Source organism: Lissotriton vulgaris, chromosome 6 (assembly GCF_964263255.1).
Source record: "Lissotriton vulgaris chromosome 6, aLisVul1.2, whole genome shotgun sequence".
Classification (NCBI taxonomy): domain Eukaryota; kingdom Metazoa; phylum Chordata; class Amphibia; order Caudata; family Salamandridae; genus Lissotriton; species Lissotriton vulgaris.
The window spans coordinates 962,886,340-962,905,625 of NC_141694.1; the positions used below are offsets into that span (position 1 = coordinate 962,886,340).

The following is a 19,286-nucleotide window of genomic DNA, read 5'->3' on the forward strand; positions in this document are numbered from 1 at the left end:
CTCAGGGAATGCCGGGAAATGTAGTTTGGGGCGTCCGGTGACAAGAGCAGCACTCGGGCAGCGTGGAACAGGGAAAATTGCAGAGGTCCCCTCCGACCGTCAGCAGTCACACCACAATGGCAGGTAGGATCTGGCAAAGATTACAACAACCCGCGCTGCGGGAGCCCTTACACGGTTAAAAGCTGCCTTCTGACGCTCCCCTGTGACGCTGGGAAAACGCGCCACTCAGGGAATGCCGGGAAATGTAGTTCGGGGCGTCCGGTGACAAGAGCAGCACTCGTGAAGCGTGGAACAGGGAAAATCGTAGCGGTCCCCTCTGACCGTCAGCAGCCACACCACAATGGCAGGTAGGATCTGTCAAAGATTTCAACAACCCGCGCTGCGGGAGCCCTTGCACGGTTAAAAACCGCCTCCTGACGCTTCCCTGTGACGCTGGGAAGACGCGCCACTCAGGGAAAGCCGAGAATTGTAGTTCGGGGCGTCCGGTGACAAGAGCAACACTCGTGCAGCGTGAAACAGGGAAAATCGAAGCGGTCCCCTCCGACCGTCAGCAGCCACACCACAATTGCAGGTAGGATCTGGCAAAGATTTTAACAACCCGCGCTGCGGGAGCCCTTGCACGGTTAAAAGCCGCCACCTGACCCTTCCCTGTGACGCTGGGAAGATGCGCCACTCAGGGAATGCCGGGAAATGTAGTTTGGGGCGTCCGGTGACAAGAGCAGCACTCGGGCAGTGTGGAACAGGGAAAATTGTAGCGTTCCCTCCGACCGTCAGCAGCCACACCACAATTGCAGGTAGGATCTGGCAAAGATTTTAACAACCCGTGCTGCGGGAGCCCTTGCACGGTTAAAAGCCGCCTCCTGACGCTTCCCTGTGATGCTGGGAAGATGCGCCACTCAGGGAATGCCGGGAAATGTAGTTTGGGGCGTCCGGTGACAAGAGCAGCACTCGGGCAGCGTGGAACAGGGAAAATTGCAGAGGTCCCCTCCGACCGTCAGCAGCCACACCACAATGGCAGGTAGGATCTGGCAAAGATTACAACAACCCGCGCTGCGGGAGCCCTTACACGGTTAAAAGCTGCCTTCTGACGCTCCCCTGTGACGCTGGGAAAACGCGCCACTCAGGGAATGCCGGGAAATGTAGTTCGGGGTGTCCTTGACAAGAGCAGCACTCGAGCAGCCTGGAACAGGGAATATCGTAGCGGTCCCATCCGACCGTCAGAAGCCACACCCCAATGGCAGGTAGGATCTGGCAAATATTTCAACAACCCGTGCTGCAGGAACCCTTGCGTGGTTAAAAGCTGCCTCCTGACGCTTCCCTGTGACGCTGGAAAGACGCGCCACTCAGGGAATGCTGGGAAATGTAGTTCGGGGCGTCTGGTGAAAAGAGCAGCACTCGCGCAGCGTGGAATAGGGAAAATCGTAGAGGTCCCCTCCGACCATCAGCAGCCACACCACAATGGCAGGTAGGATCTGGCAAAGATTTAACCAACCCCAACATTGATATCATTTTGTTACTTCCATTCCATAAGCTGCAGTCCTAATTTTTCCACAGTGATCTCTTTACCGGTATCAAGGAGCTGCATGCAAACTCTAAGTCATAGGTTTAGATCCTTATTGTATTTTTCTCAATCTTGTGTTAATCTAAGATTACAAAGAAGGACTCTTCTGGGAATTGATAGAGTCTTGTCAGTAGAGGCAACCCTAATCACTGCAAAACATTTTATATCCTGACTTTGTATTCTCCCAACCGTTCACTCTTAACATATAATCTTTACAAGTATGGACGATATGTGATTTCTACACCTTACAATCCCAGTGTCTTAAGTAACATTTTGTGTAGTTTGATTTAAATAATGTATGATTTATTGTGTCTCTCTGTGTAATGTAAAGTTCTCTGACACTTCACATTTGGAGGAGTAGCACTATAAAATAACTAAGTAAAAAATAAATTAATAGGGGTCATTTAAAATATTATAAGTGCAACTGGCTTGAACCGGACCTATCCATGAAAACCCAGGCTACTAAAACAGCCGGAACCTGTTTTGGACTTATGCGATCAGTCCGCAAGATCCTTCCTCTGCTCCCCCCTCTTTCCAGGAAACTCCTGGTTCAAGGACTGGTTCTTGCACGACTGGATTACAGCAATGCTGTCTATTTAGGAGCCCCTGAAGGTACGCTGGGCAAGCTACAACGAACCCAAATGCAGCTGTCCGGATGCTGATGGGCCTTCCCTCCAGATCCTCCGCCAGACCGGCACTTAAGGCACTCCACTGGCTGCCAGTGCGAGAGAGGATCGAGTTTAAGGCTATGTGCATCGCTCACAAGCTCCTCAATGGACAAGGCCCTTCGATCCTAGGAGACATGGTTACCCCGTACAAAGCCTCGAGATCTCTGCGCTCGGACAATGAGCGACTGGCGAATATCCCCAAGTTTAGGAGGGCACGTACCGGAGGTCGCCGCTTCTCAGTAAAGGCAGCCACCCGCTGGAACCTGCTCCCCCGCAGTATGCGGTTGGAACCCTGCTACCTGCCCTTTCGCAAGCAGCTCAAAACTCTGCTTTTCCCTAAATAAAAAGGTTTTTTTCCCCTCTCAGCCAACCCTACATGTCTTACAGCGCGGGGATGCCTCCGGGTCACCAGGCGCTCTACAAATCTTTAAATAATAATAATAATAAATAACTACTCATACACACAGATAAGTGTTGTATTCTTACAGGGCACACACATCTTTCACAGAGAGGGATTGAACAAAGTAAAAAACCTGCCTCCCAGTCATAGTTTCTCGAAAGTACTTGTGAAGTTATAAGCTATGGGCCTCATTTATGAGGCCGTGCGTCACTTTTACGCCGCCGGTGCGTCACTTTTTGTGACGCACCAGCAGCGTAAAAAATGTGCCTTGTTGCACCATATTTACAAAGTGACGCATCTAGGTAGATGCGTCACTTTGTAAACCCCTGCGCTACATTATACCTACGCCAGGTATAATGTATGCAGGGGGGGCGTTCTGACGCAACCCAGGGTCATAGAAGTGAAGCAGTGAAATCTATAAGATTTCACTGCGCCACTTCTAGGACTCAAATGCATCAATTTCTTACGCCTGCCTCACAGCAGGCGTAAGACGGACGCAGACCCTTTCACATGGGGCTTGCCCCATGTGAAAGGACACATTGCTAGAGTTGCGTCACTTTTGTGACACTCTCCAGCAATGCGTCACTTTTGCGCCATACAGATACGTCAGAAATACTGACGTATATGTAACTCCTTGCGACATGATGCGTCATACTCTAAATATGACGCATCATTGGTGTCGCAAGGAGGGCGCAGTGAAAAGTGATGCATCGCTGTTTTCACGCAGTGATGCGTCACTTTTCATAAATGAGGCCCTAGGTGCCTTTGTTTCCTTCCACTTTAATGGCATCTAGGTGTTAGGCGCTAGGTGGATCCCAGCCAGGATGATACATAAGCAAAAGAAGGGTTGATGTTACTTTTCAACCAGGCCTTTGTTTGTGCCAGACTGAAAGTAAGAATATAAAAGACTCTCACTTCCTGCCAGTTAGTGGACCAAACGGAATGCAAACAATGTGCAGGTGCTGCTGAATTATGTCCCAGCGGGGGAAAATAACACCAGAACAAATTCAACTTATATCCCAGGGTTGGCCAGATCCCAGATCCGGCACAGAATTAGCTCCCCGAACCGGGTTCCATGTCATCCCCCAACTTTTTAACACTGCTTCCCACACTGTAATAAAGCATTTTCTGAAATTCTCAGCCTATCACCGCTTGGTACACTACACAATGACATCACCAATTAGTGCTTAGTCAAATTGTACCCTAGGTACCTGTGACCATTGTACTGATATCCAGTCAGTCACACCATTTGGCATATTAAACAACATACCCAGTGGGATTTGAAGCATAATACATGACTTAATTGAGCAGCAAGAGACCTATTCACAAAAGTGAATCTGGTCGTAGATTTATATTTAAGACTAATTGTACCATATTTTCACCTGCCTGAAATTCATAAAGGGTTTCTTGGCAGGTATAATCGTATTTACAAGTCAGACATGTCCATCACGAGTTCTCTGCACCCATGAATTCCACTTAAGCAGTGGGAAGGAAGCATTCCAAGGATAACTAGCCATGTAAGTTTGTAAGAGCCAACACAATTAAACATTTGTCAGCATTCACAAACTCCTTTCCTTCCCGTTTTCGCCCTAGAAAGTGCCATATTTTTACTCCAGTTAGAGGCTGGTGTAAATTCCTTTCCAGGGAGGGAAGGAGCATTGATCACCTTCAGATTTTGGGGGGTGGGGTGGGGGTTGTAGTGAAAGGGGTGCAAACAGTTCCAAAATAGCAGATTAAGAAAATTGAAAAATCGGTAAATTCAGTTGTGGAATCAGAGTTAACTAACAAAAATGAAATGAGATTTTCATTGCAAAATGATGATGACCAACAATAGAAAAGGATAGTACGAATCCACCATGACCCCCAATAGTAGCAAAACAAGAATCAAATGTTGTCCCTTTTACAAAATACGTGGATGTGCGCCCTAAACAACATTTAACATATGTACCCACAATAATTTGAGCTACAACAGATGTATTCATGAAGCTTGAGAAAGAACAGTGTGGAACAAGTCACATACGTTTTTAGGTCTTGCCTACGCAGCGCGCATACGCTTCATAGGAGAACCTTTAGCCGTCGTTCTGCTCTTTTTCTAAGCACATATTTGTGCTTGTGGCAGCATTGACCTTGCGGGAGCGAGCAGGGGCGCGACACAAGCACAAGTATGTGCTTCGAAAAAGAGCAGACTGCGCACGCACACACACACCACTCCGGGCCAGCAAACACATGATTGCAGTACTCCTCCTCTGCCGCAGCTCCTCTCTGTGTCCTTCTCCCCACACGCATCCTTTCTGTGCCTCCCCCTCCCTTTTTCTCCCCCCCTCACTCTTGGTTCTTAACCTCGCTCTCTACCCTCCTGTCACCAGAATTTCCCTCTTCCCACTTCTGCTCCCTCACGTTCTTTCACCCTTTTTCTCCAGCTATTTTCTTTCTTCTTTGCTCCCCCTTACTTTCTCTCCCTTATGTTCCATTTTCTATGTTTCTTTGCTCCCACCCCGTGTTCTCTCTTTCACCGCCTCCTCTCTTGATCACAAATGTATAAGTAGAGGCTGTTAGGATACAGTTAGAGTTAAATGTATACCTGGAGCTGTTGCAGTCACAGTGCTGTGTGTGCTGTGCAGGATTGAGAAAAACAAGGACCCCCTGAACAGTAGTGTCAGCAAACTCCTAGGGCAGGGATAACAATATGTGAATACAAATTCCTAGGCAGTCAAAGTATAGGCAAACAAGTGACATAAAGTGACAGCGGAGAAAGAAAAATCAAAAAAATTATATAAAAACAACCATAATTTTAATGAACACAGTTAAAAATCATACAGTTTACTAACTTTCAAAAACCGTATGATGACACAACAATAATTAAAAACCATGCACATTTATACAAAGATATTTAGTCATAAAATAAGGACACCCCGGCAACTTAATATCGTTGGTGTCCAAGAACAGTGGCGAGTGAAACTCGACGCGCGTTTCGGCGTGGACAACGCCTTCTTCAGGAGCCACACAGTATAATCTGAAACATATATATAAGAAGATCCTTTTACAATTTTTTTCAAAATTACACTGCTAAACTAAAATACATCTTAAAACACATATTTGATTATCATAATACACTGTACAAAAAATAACTAAACATTCTCGGTGTCAATTTATTTAATCTCCATCTTGTTTCCACAGCTTATATAATAAAGCAATGTTATACAAATTGTAGAGTACTCATATCAGGGCACAAAGGACAAAGAAACATGAAGGAAAAAGTAAACCAATGGTATAAAACACAAAAGGAAACGCCACAGGATTGGAGCGCCCTACATGTAATTTTCGGACATCTTTACTGATTGATGAGAATATTAATTTAGGAACATAATAATTCATAGAATATCAATCACAATATTTATTTGTTGGTTAAGACTCACTGTTTGAGAAGAGTCACATCTTTACTGATTGATGAGAATATTCATTTAGGAACATAATAATTCATAGAATATCAATCACAATATTTATTTGTTGGTTAAGACTCACTGTTTGAGAAGAGTCACAGGACTTTTAAAGATGTAATCAATTTGAATCCAAGAGTCAAAGCAAAACAATGACCGGAGCAGATACAATCCTGAGTATAAAAAAACACACATAGTGTCAAAGTTAATTATGCAGTCTCCACGCGAACTTGGGTTGCGCAAGAAATATTGCAGTCATTTGAACATTGGATGCAACATAAATGAATGATCTAGAAAAATGGACAAGGAGGTACCATCCATACCGGTCCAGTATTTCAAGGATCTAAGTATATACATCCTCATAAACAGTATATCTGGCTCAATCCTTTAGGTTGCAGCGTAATACGCAGCCTTCTATAACTACAGCGCAAATAACATTCAAAAAGGTCAAAAATTTGTTTCTTAAAAAGTGGCTGTCAGTCGTAACAATGTATTTACCTTTCACCAAAGCAATTGAGACATGTGGCGATCTCTCTATACGACGGTATTATGTCTATGAATGTCAACATTCTATTTCACACTAGTTAAAAAGGATACTGTTGCCCTATCTATGCACACGGTTGCAAGGCGATAGAAAAAGAAGAACTCAAAACCTTTTTGGGACATGTACCTGATAGATACCGCCTGTCACCTGCTAGATGAAGGTTCCACTTTCTCTGCAGATATTAGGTATAGATTCTTGTCTAGAGAGAAAGAGGGGGAAACAGAGGAAGTGGTTCAAAATAAAGTTGTACTATGGTTAGGAAAGATAGAAGAACACGCAAGAGTCGTGCGCCTGCATACCTGATAAAATGTATCTTAGGCAGCAACTTTCTATTTGTTGTATTCACAACGATCTCAACAGATTTGTTAGGGTCTTCGAACACCAGTAAATATCGCAAGCTGATTCCTGCAAGGGACATACCAAACAATATAAATACCTACAACGCTTTGCCAATTACGAGCGGAGGCACAATAACTAATGGGAGGTAATACCTTAAAATGCAAAGCTGTATCTTCTGCAAGAACGGTTAATAAAAATAAGTGATTGTTCTTAACAAATGCAAGGTTGTCGTTTGAGGCCTCCTCGAATCAATCAGGCTACAAACAATGGAAAAAAATTCAAAAACGCTCATTAAACAAGCTGGTGGGAGCGTGTATAGCGAAAATACTCGCTTTCAAATGTTAACCTAAATGGCATATAATAGCCATTATTAGTTACCGAAAGTCGAAACCCTCATATGAGGGAGCCGTCAGGGAGGCCGCTTACCTTCTAAATGTGGGGCAGGAGCAGGATAATGCTCAAAATGCAGCAGAGTCACGACATCTCTGTCCGTGAGGAAAACGATAATCAAACTTACCATGTCAGAGGGCGGTTTAAATAACCCGCCATTAACAAGAGAGCCGCCTATGCCCGTTTGTTAATAAAAATAGAAACGGGACTATTAACATTACTGCTCTGAAGTTCCTCTAGCAGTAGAAACGGGACTATTCCCATTGTTACCCTAAACATAGAAGAAGTACTAACCGAAAGGTTCATAGAGTGCATTCTCCACCATTTTTGATTGGGAGAGTGCACGATCGAAACGAAATGCTTCAAATATGTGCTGTGCAGTACATGTGGTGGTAATCTGGCAGTTACTGGCCCCAGTGGGCTGCTGATTACAATGTTCACCACATAAATACAGACTATTAGGGTAACAGCATGCAGTGTTTGTATACTTTTGCTTCTGTGGCTACCACGTACTATTCGCCTTACGGCGTTGTGTATCTGTGCACGTGAGATCCTACTGTCACATATGCAGTGTATAGCATGATGTGCCAGACTTCAGGTCAATGAACATATACAGCAATACGGGATATCACTGTGTGTCTTTGAGCACACATATAACAACAGTGATTCTGTTCTCAAAGCGCTGCGATGGCTGAGTGGTTAAGGAGTTGGACTCAAAATCCAACGGGGTTTCCCCACGCAGATTCAAATCCTGCTCGCAGCAGGACTCGCTTTTGAATGAACATGGTTCAGTTCATCTGAGTGAATCTTTACTTCACAGAGATAAAGGGCAATTATACAAATCAGATTAAAACATTCAATTTCCACACAAGGACGTATTTTAGGGAGTGGGTGGGCTCAGGGTGCTGCTGAACTGTTAGTGGCCAATCTTGTCTACTTCCGGGGTCACTAACAGATGCCAATAACTGCAATTGTTATGAAGCATGCCTGTTTAGGCAATTGAACTGTTTTTGACTGCTTTCACAGGCTCTTTTACTAAGCCGCTATAAAGGGAGATGAGGGATAAAAGTGAGGTTGACGGGATTACCAAACAGCATCTATGCTCTGCAACAGACGTCGAGTGATGTATACTAGGTGTATTAGTGGACTGCAAATTATTGTATTTAATTATTGTCTGGAAGCATGTGACTTATGGCAACAATCGCACTGCTGGTATATTCTCCGTGCCTGCGTTGCTTTTTATCACTAGCATTTTACTTGTGATTATCTGGCTTGAATTAAAGTGACTTGAAACACTATTCTTTTGTGTCTGAACCTAAACCCATAGGCAGAAGTGAAATTGAATAGTAGCCTGATTGCCATACTTTTTTAGGTTTCACAAGACAGACCCTTTGTGATTGCCATACTTTTTTAGGTTTACAAGACAGGCCCTTTGTTATCTTCTAGGGGACTTGGATGCTGCCCTTTGATTACCATTAGTCTGTTTTTAGTGTCACTGTCCTATGCTTGCTTCTTCTTTGCCAATTTCCATAGGCTTCCTTCCTCCTCATCTATTTGTGAAATTCTTAATGTGTTCTTCCACTGCTAACTCTTTCAAGGCACTACTTTTTTCTTTACCGTCTTTGCAAGAATTTGTGCGTTTTTCAGCTGTCTCCATAGTGTATTTCTTCCCCCTCTGTTTTCCTCACCACCCCTCCCACCCACTCTGCATTATCCATGTACTTGTTAGTTTGCTTAACACAGCCACTCCAGCCCATCCTCTATGGTCTGCCTGCTAACACCAGTTCCCACCCGCTCGCTCCCCCACTCCTCCCACTCCCTTTTTGTTGTCTGCTCGCTTGTGCCAGCCCCTCCCATCCACTCTCCATTGTGCATGTGCTTGCCCCAGCCTATCCTTCATAGTCCATGTACTTGCCCCCACCACTCCCGTTCATCCTCTGATGTATGTGTGCATGCCCCACCTGTCCCGTCCATCCGCTGATGTCCATGTGCTTACCCCCACCCCTCCCGTCCACCCTCTAATGTCCGTGTGCATGCCCCAGGCCCTCCCACTCTCCCTTGCCTGTGTATTCCCCAGCCCTTCCTGCCCATTCTCCATTGTCCTCTCCATCCATCCACATCTCTCTCTCCCTTTCTTTGCATTGCCCCGTCCACCAGACGTCTTTTAAAACAAGCATTGGCATAGCCAATAGGTCTCACCTTTGGGATCTGCTGCATAACTAAATACTTATAAGGTCCCAAAGGATAGATTTATTGGCTATGCTTGTTTTACATGTGATGTGGTTACTCTTTATGAAAATATTTCCCATGAAGAAGGAAGAGATGTTGATGATCCCATGACTGTTTGCGAAATTGGTGGTCTAGCCCATAGCCTTACGACAGAAGGCAGAATACATTCTGTCTTTGACCTAAGGATCCTAGTATGGAATGTGGCCGGGATTTTAAAATTGCAATCAGACCCAGACTGGTGTAGTTTTGTAGACACATTCGATGTTTCAGGAAACTTGCAGTCTGGTCACCCCTTATAGAGGCGGCTTTTCCGCTTACGCTATTGAAGTGATTAGGAAAGATCGGAGTAGACCCACAGGGGGCCTGGATAAAAAATACACTGGGGTCCAAAGTTAAGCTCCTCCAAGTAGACTCTCAGGATATCCTGGCCCTGGAACTGACTCTTTTTGGTGGTTGGAGAGTCCGAATTTTTAACCTCTATAATGGAGTTGACCGTGCCTCAGAGGAAACAAACACTATCCAAATACAAGATAACACTCTAGCCAAATAGCTCAATAGTGCCCCTGTATTGGTGGCAGGGGATTTCAATTGTACATTTGAACCCCTTGCTTCCACCCGCCAGATCTCACTGAGGATTGGGATCGTGAGTGGTCATACCCCCTCTAGACCTTTCAAGGTAAAGTGGACGAAGAGAGGTGGCCTGGTGCTCACACTAGAGGAAACACAAATAGCAATCACATCCTGTGTACCAGCATGTGCCCCAGGCCCAGATAGAATTCCCAATGACCTGTAGAGAGAGGACAAAATGCTCTGTAGCTCGTATATAAATTTGATCACAAACTTGATTCTGTCTGGTGCTCCCATCCCACCATCTTGGCACATCACAGAAATAGTGCCCATCTACAAAAAAGTGGACAGATCCAAGCCAATGAGTTATAGGCCGATTAGCCTTATTGACTCTCTCCCAAAAATCTTTTGTAAACAGGTCCTAGGAAGGTTACAGGATTGGATGATGGAGTCCCAAGTACTGAGTGACTTCCAGGCGGGTTTTCGTACCAAAGTAAGCACTTTGGATCAGGTTTTCTGCTTTATTTATACCTACTGGAAGGAAGTGGTTGTTAAGGGGGGCAAATTATAAGTGGCCTTTGTTGATCTGCGCACTGCATTTGTTCTTGTCCCACGTGCCAGACTAAGGGGGTGCTAAAAGAGATGGGCCTACCTATTAATCTTATAAATAGTTTAATTCAACTACCCTCAGATAACACAGCACAGGTTAGGTGGGGTGCGAACCACCAAATAACAGAAACCTTCCCTGTCCAACGTGGAGTGAGACTGGGATGTGTGTTGGCACCCACCCTTTTTACCCTTTTTATAAATGAAGTTATTGACTTCCTAGATAGGGATGTCTGTGCTGCTTCGAAAATTGGCTTGAGAAGAGTGCCTGCATTGTTATTTGCAGATCACACCCTCTTAATTCCTAAATCACCACAAGGCATTCAACAACTCCTAAGTGATTGTATAAAGTGCTGCAATGATAGGGGTCTGATTCTTAATGAGACAAAGACCAAGTACATGATTTTTAACAAAGGAAGAAAAACCGCATTAACTAGATCTGTGTGGGTTGGTAGCATGAATTTGGAGCAAGTTGAAGTTTCGACTACTTTGGCATTCGCCTGTCCATATGTATCAACTGGGGCCCACAAATGGAAAAGGAAAAGCTACAACAAATTCCCTACTGTGCCCATATCAGTAAAATACACAGGAAGAAGGTTTCTCGACAAATTGCACCTGCACTTGAAATTTATAATTTCAAGGTTTTGGGAGGGGTACTTAATGGTGCCAAACTATGGGGCACGGGCAATCAATCTCCCCAAACTATTGTAGAAAACCGCTTCCTAAGATCACTGGTCGATCTTCCTGCTAGCTGCCCCTTAAAACCCCTCCACTTAGATTTTGCCCACAGGCAGCCAAAGCACAAGCTGAACTGTAAATTATTAATGTTCTGGTTCAGGTTATGGACAGTGGAAGAGTTAGAGTCCTATCGAGAAGCTTTGAAAGATCTCCTGAAATGTCCCCAGGCAACATCGATCAGGTGGTTTATCTGTCTACACAAACTATTGGGGAGATTGGGAATTCAGTCCTTCTGGTCCAACCCAGAAAACATGTTGCAAATATCGAGGATGAAGCTGAAAGAACTATATTAGGAAAAAATGCTTATTAGGGAGTTGGCAGATTCCTCAATAGGTTTGACAAAAGACTTTTTGACTTTTAAATCTGCTCCACTATTTGAGCCAACTATTGATGAAATTACCCTACACTTGACACATAAACTGTTCCTCTAGTTCCGCTACAAGACCTTGCCCACAAGATTATTTAGCTCTAAGTTGTGTTGTAGTGCTTCACAGGATGACCTGTGCCCTGCATATAAGGCCTGCCCAGAATCGATTGTCCATTTACTTTTCTTCTGTCCACATTATTCATCACTGAGGAAAAAATGGATACTCTCTTTGTGTAGACTTGTTGGTTCGGGCCACTATCTCGACGTATTAAGAATATTGTGCACTGATACCCGAAGACCAATAGTTTTTGGTCTTTCTAGATTTTGTTTTGCACTGTGGATCAGGCGTGGGAAGATACCTGTATGAAGCACTTTTCTTTTTAAGAATTACTGTACATTGCCCTTTTGCACATTTCCCAAATGAAAATTCTTTTAAATATTTTTAGAGAGAAACAAATATGTTGCATTTTCGTAACTCCTATTTGGCATATCTATCTGTTAGACCTGGCATCTTTTGGTGTGTTTCCCCTGACTTTTTGCTTTCTGAACTCCCGGTTTTGAGTCTGTTTTTGCTGGTGTAATGATTCTGCACACTTTCCTCACTGCTGTGAAGTGGTAAAGTGCAAGAGCTCCTGTATAAAATCAATCAATCAATCAATCAATCACAGACATTTATAGAGCGCACTACTTACCCGGAGGGTCTCAAGGCGCTTGGGGGGGGGGGGGGGGGGGGGGGGGGTGCTGCCACTGCTCGAATAGCCAGGTCTTGAGCTTCTTCCTGAAGGAGAGGTGGTCTTGGGTCAGGCGCAGGTCGGGAGGGAGGGAGTTCCAGGTCTTGGCGGCCAGGTAGGAGAAGGACCTTCCTCCTGTTGTCATTCTTCGGATGCGGGGGACGGCGGCGAGGGCGTGGCTGGCTGATCGGAGATGTCGTTTGGGAGTGTAGAAGTTGATGCGGTTGTTGAGGTAGCTCGGGCCTTGATCGTGTAGGGCTTTGTGTGCGTGGGTGAGGAGGCGGAAGGTGATTCTTTTGTTGACGGGGAGCCAATGCAGGTCTCTCAGATGTCCGGAGATGTGGCTGTGTCATGGGATGTCGAGGATGAGTCTGGCAGAGGCGTTCTGGATCCGCTGGAGTCTCTTCTGGAGCTTGGCGGTGGTTCCGGCGTAGAGGGCGTTGCCGTAGTCCAGTCGGCTGGTGACGAGGGCCTGGGTGACCGTCTTCCTGGTCTCGGTGGGGATCCACCGGAAGATCTTCCGTAGCATGCGCAGGATGTTGAAGCATGACGAGGAGACGGCGTTGACTTGTCTGGTCATGGTGAGGGAGGAGTCCAAGATGAAGCCCAGGTTGCGTGCGTGGTCTGTCGGTTTGGGTGCGCTGTCCAGGGCGGGGGGCCACCAGGAGTCGTCCCAGGCGGAGGGCGAGGAACCCAGGATGAGGACTTCCGTCTTGTCTGAGTTCAGTTTCAGGCGGCTGGTCGTCATCCACTCGGCTATGTCTTTCATCCCTTCGTGAAGGTTGGCTCTGGCGGCGGCGGGGTCGTTGGTCAGGGAGAGGATCAGCTGGGTGTCGTCAGCGTAGGAGATGATGTTGAGGTTGTGTTGGCGTGCGATGGACACGAGGGGGCTCATGTAGACGTTGAAGAGGGTGGGGCTCAGCGAGGATCCTTGAGGGACGCTGCAGATGACTTTGGTGGCCTCTGACTTGTACGGTGGTAGACGGACTCTCTGTGTTCTTCCGTCGAGGAAGGAGATGATCCATCCCAGTGCCTTCTCCTGGATTCCGACGTTGCTGAGACGCTGCACTAGGGTGCGGTGGCAGACAGTGTTGAATGCTGCGGAGAGGTCTAGGAGGATGAGGGCCGCTGTTTCTCCGTTGTCCATCAGGGCTCGGATGTCATCGGTGGCAGCGATGAGGGCGGTCTCGGTGCTGTGGTTTGCTCGGAAGCCAGACTGTGAGGGGTCGAGGGATCCATTAGTCTCGAGGAAGGCGGCCAGCTGTTTGTTGACGGTCTTCTCGATGACTTTGGCTGGGAACGGGAGGAGCGAGATGGGGCGGTAATTCTTGAGTTCGGTGGGGTCCGCTGTAGGTTTCTTTAGTAGGGCGCTGAGTTCGGCGTGCTTCCAGCTCTCTGGGAAGGTGGCGGTGTCGAAGGAGGTGTTGATGATGTCCCGCAGGTGGGGTGCGATGACAGCGTCGGCCTTGTTGAAGACGTGGTGAGGGCAGGGGTCGGTCGGAGATCCGGAGTGGATGGAGTTCATCATGCGGATGGTGTCTTCGGTGCTGATCGGAGTCCAGGCGCGGAGGGTGGTGGGGGGGGCGGTGGTTCGGTTGTGGCGTGCGTCGGTTGAGTGCTGAAGCTGTTGTGTATGTCCGCGATCTTGTTGTGGAAGTAGGAGGCGAGGGAATTGCAGAGGTCTTGCGATGGGGTGATGTCGTTGTTTCCGGCGTTGGGGTTGGAGAGCTCTTTGACGATGTTGAAGAGTTCCTTGCAATTGTGGGCGTTGTTGTCCAGCCGGTCCTTGAATGCAATTTTCTTGGTGGCGCGGATCAGTTGGTGGTGCTTCCGGGTGGCAAGCTTGAGGGCGGTCATGTTGTCCGGTGTTGGTTCCTTTCTCCAGGCTTTCTCGAGGGCTCGGCAGTTCTTGGAGCTCTTGAGTTCGTCAGTGAACCATGGCGCCTTCTTGCTGCCGGGTCTGCTGGGCGGGGTCCTCAGTGGGGCGAGTTCGTCCGCGCAGTTGTTGATCCACTTCGTGAGGTTGTCGGCGGCCTGGCTGGGGTTCGCTGAGCTGGCGGGGGGGTGCTGGCTCAGGGAAGCGGCGAGCTGGTCGGCTGTGATCTTGTTTCAGCTTCTTCGAGCGACCGGTTGCTGGTGTTGGTGGATCGTCGTTCTTCTGAAGGTGAAGTGGACGCAGCTGTGGTCCGTCCAGTGGAGTCCAGTGGCGTGGCTGAAGGCGATGTCTTTGCTGGATGAGAAGACGGCGTCGAGTGTGTGTCCGGCGAGGTGGGTGGGGGTGGACACCAGCTGCTTGAGTTCGAGGTTGGCGAGATTGTCGAGCAGGGTGATGGTGTTGCGGTCGTTGTTGTTCTCCAGGTGGAAGTTGAGGTCCTCCAGGAGGATGTAGTCAGTGGAGGGGAGGGCATGCGGGCTGACGAAGTCGGCGATGTCCTCGCTGAATTGTGTGCGTAGTCCCGGGGGTCGGTAGATCAGGGTGCCTCTGAGGGTGGTCTTCGGGTCGGTGCGGATCTGGAAGTGTAGGTGTTCGGCGGTTTTCAGGGTGTCGTCGGTGTTGGTCGTGATGTGGATGGTGTCCCTGTGGATGATGGTGATGCCTCCTCCCGTCTGTTTGACGCGGTCTCTTCGGGTGATCTTGTATCCCTCTGGGATGGCGATGGCGATGTCGGGTGCTGAGGAGTCGTTCATCCAGGTTTCCGTGAGGAAGGCGACATCAGGAGCTGTGGTGTCGAGGAGGTTCCAGAGTTCGATGGCGTGTCTGTGGACGGAGCGGGTGTTGAGCAGGATGCACTTGAGGTGGTTGCTGCTGGTGTTCGGCTTGGCGGGTGCTGGTGCGGGGCAGGTCCGGATGGAGGTGAACTTGCAGGCGTGGCAGCTGGAGGGTCCGTGGGTGCGTCTCGGAGTGGCTCGGTAGGATCCAGGGATCCCGCCGGTGTTGAGTGCGATGAGTTCGGTGGCGTTGTAGGACAGTCGGGTCGTCTTCCGTCGGTGGGGGCCAGGGGTCCTGGCGCTGGGCGCGGTCCAGGCGCGGACGGGCGCAGACGGGCTTACCTTTGGCGCGCCTTCGGCGCACAATCGGCGCTCCCGCTGCGCGTGACCGCTGCGCGAGGGAGGGCGGAGCAGCTGGGAGGCGGGAGCGGGGAGGGTACAGAAAGAAAAAGGGGGCGTGGTTAGCGGCGGTGGCGGGAAGCGGGGAGCGGGTAGGGAGGAGACCGGGGGGGAGAGAAACAGGCGAAAAATACAAATTCACAATACAGTACAATTGAGCAAAATAGCAGAGGGGCACACAGCAAGAGAACGGGGTACAGGAGCCTGCAGGTCAGGCGAGCACAGCGCTACACCGTAGGAGACCACGCCGCTCGGTGGCAGGGGGCGTGGTCACACGGCGGCGGCCGGGGCAGCGAGGCAGGCAGGCGGGAGGCACACGCAGCAGCTGGTGGCCGTGCGGCGCGGGGGTGTCCTAAACTAGGTCACACTCACCTGCGTCGCACGGTCGCCATATATGGCCAAGTGCGAGGGAGGGCGGAGCAGCTGGGAGGCGGCAGCGGGGAGGGTACAGAAAGAAAAAGGGGGTGTGGTTAGCGGCGGTGGCGGGAAGCGGGGAGCGGGTAGGGAGGAGACCGGGGGGGCGAGAAACAGGCGAAAAATACAAATTCACAATACAGTACAATTGAGCAAAATAGCAGAGGGGCACACAGCAAGAGAACGGGGTACAGGAGCCTGCAGGTCAGGCGAGCACAGCGCTAAACCGTAGGAGACCACGCCACTCGGTGGCAGGGGGCGTGGTCACACGGCGGCGGCCAGGGCAGCGAGGCAGGCAGGCAGGAGGCACACGTAGCAGCTGGTGGCCGTGCGGCGCGGGGGGTGTCCTAAACTAGGTCACCCAAAATGTGTTATGGATTGGTATTTCCATGATTGGCATCTTTGATTTATGTGTCAGTCCCTAGTAAAGTGCACTGTGAGTGCCAGGCCCTATAAATCAAATGCTGTTGGTGGGCTGCAGCACTGGATTGTGCTACCTATGCAAACAGCCCGTAAAGTGTAACTCTGGCTTGCCATTGCGGAGCCTGTGCGCAGCCTGGGGTTGCCATGTCGATTTGGCAAGTGCATCCACTTGCAAGTCCCTAAACCTTCCCTTTTCTACATGTGAGTCGCCCCTTAGGTAGGCCCAGGGTACCCCCATGGGCAGGGTGCATTGTATGTAAAGGGTAGGACATGCCCTGGTGTGTGTGGCATGTCCTGATAGTGAATTACAGCCTACTTTGTTTTCACTATTGCAAGGCTGCCTGTTCTCCATAGGCCAAAATGGGCAGCTTGATCATTATATCTTATGATCTTAACTGACTCAGGGAACATGGTAGGAATTCGAGTTTAGTATGCCTGAACCCAGAATGATAAAATACATCTTTAAGTGAAGTTGGTTTTAACATTCTGTTTATGAAAATACCACTTTTAGAAAGTAGGTGTTTTCTGACCTAATCATCCAGCCTGCCTCTGCTAGCTTGTGTATTAGCTATCAGGTTTGTGAGTGACAGGGGCTGGGGGAGACAGGGTGAGTAAGCAGGGCTGAATGGGCTCATCTACACATAGACGAATGGGAGGAGTTACACCTGGGTCTGAATAGGGCTGGACTTGCCTTCCCCAATGCTGGCTCCACACCTGTGGTGTGTTTGAGGACCCTGGCCCATACTGACAAAGAGAGATGGTGCACCCTGGCAGAATGCACCCCAAACTGGTTTGAACTAGGTCCAGACCCCTCAACCTTCAGAGGACAAAGCAATTGCTGGTATAAATATTGGGACCCAGACCCCAAGACTTCAGATCTCGCTGGCATCAAGGAACCTGCCAAGAAGAAGAGTTGGAAGAGCTGCCAGGAGGAGTACTGCTCCTTTGCTGTGTTGTTGCTTTGTTGGGTTGGCCTGCAGCTGCTCCTTCTGCCTTGGTCAGTGAAAGGACTGGACTGCACTTTCTCTACTTGAGCTGAGTATCTCCAAGGGCCTGAAACCGAACTGGCCTCCTGTTAAGAAGTCTCATGGACTGCAAAGACTTGACCAACCTCTGGGTACCGCTCCTGGAACAGTTGTTTCAGTTGCCACAGAGAAGAGGGAACTGTGACCGACTCCATCACTGACTCTGTCGCCGGCCTTGTGCTCTGAAGGCACCGCATCAAAGCACCGTCTCACCCTACGCAGCATAACTTGGTCTCACCGATGCCGTCTTCACGATCGTCACCGAGCCGCTGCCTCCACCACATCAAGAGGCACCGCAACCTGCATCACCGAGCTGCTGCCTGCACCGCATCGAGAGGCACTGCAACCTGCATCACCTCGCTTCACTTCGCTGGCCTGGGCTCACCGACACAGTCTCTGCTGGCTCGACACCCGTGACCGCCTCCTCACTTACAGCTGTCTGGCTCGGCCAGCACCAATTCCCGCCAACCAGCCCGGTTGCTCGCATCCCAACTTGCCAGCACCGCATTGAGCACCGTCTCATCCTGCACCGCACGCCTTGGTCTCACTGACGCCGTCTGGATGATCGTCACCGAGCTGCTGCCTGCACCGCATCAAGGGACACCGCACCGTGCACTGCTTCCACTTTGCACCGTAATTGCGACGAACGCCACGACCTGCTCTGTAACCTGCACCATGACCTGCCAGCACCGCATCGAGCCTTGGTCTCACCGACGCCGTCTGGACGATCGTGACTGAGCCGCTGCTTGCACTGTATCGAGAGGCACCGCACTGTGCACCACTTCCACTTCGCATCGCAACCGCGATGGATGCCAAGACCGACTTGAACCTCCATGTGAGCTGCACTAAGAAAGGTACTGTGAATGAACATGTCCTGCTGTTGCTGGCCCGTACCGACGCGGTCAGTTGCAACTGCGAGACTCTGTTGTTTCCAGCATCACGATAGGCTCGGACCCAGCTACCGACTCATACGAACTGTGTTTTTCAATGTAACTTGACAATTTAAAGTCATTTTGCAACACAACAAATTTTAAAGTACTGTACTGTGGATTTTTTCGTATTTGTTCTTGTTTAAGTATGTAAAAATATTGGATATTTTTCTAAACTGGTGTGGTGTCTGTTTGTAGTGCTTACACTGTATTACTGTTGGTTATGTGCAAATGCTTTACACACTGCCTCTAAGATAAGCCTGACTGCTCGTGCCAAGCTACCAAGTGGGTGAGCAGGGGTTATTTTAGCAGTGTAACTCCCTTATCCTGACTAGAGTGGTGGTTTCTGCCTGGCTTTAATCAAACCTCAGCCAACCAGAAATTCCATTTCTAACTCTATCTAAATGAACTGTTTTAAAAAAAATGTGTTTACATTTCCTAAAATTTATATACTGTTTTTATACCTGTGCTGTGTGTACTTTTTTGGATCCTGGTGATCATAATAACGTTTTCTGATGATGATGATGATGAAAGAAGAAATGCAGTCAAACAATATTGGAAAATATGAACTTTCAGGAGAAAGGTATGTTCCTCCTGTGATTGTTCCATCTAAGTATATATCAATCAGTTTTTTCATTTGATAATAAGTTCTACTTATAGACTGTTGGCAGCAAAAAGGCACCAACATATGCAAACTGTTCTTGCATAACATTGATCTAGAGAACTTATTACAAAAAATAGAATGAAAGGATCGTCTGGTCATTTGGTGAGGCTATATTAAGTACAGCAGTACAAAAGGGGGTGGTGATG

General features: G+C 48.4%; 1 protein-coding gene and 1 non-coding gene across 2 annotated transcripts in view; both read left to right on the plus strand.

Annotated features, from left to right (window-relative positions):
- RSPO3 (R-spondin 3) overlaps window positions 1-19,286 on the plus strand; it is a 530,784-nt gene that overhangs the window by 21,051 nt on the left and 490,447 nt on the right. The gene's annotated exons all lie outside the window — the stretch shown is intronic.
- Window positions 8,021-8,102, plus strand: TRNAL-CAA (transfer RNA leucine (anticodon CAA)). The gene has a single exon. It is a non-coding gene; the product is annotated as a tRNA-Leu (tRNA).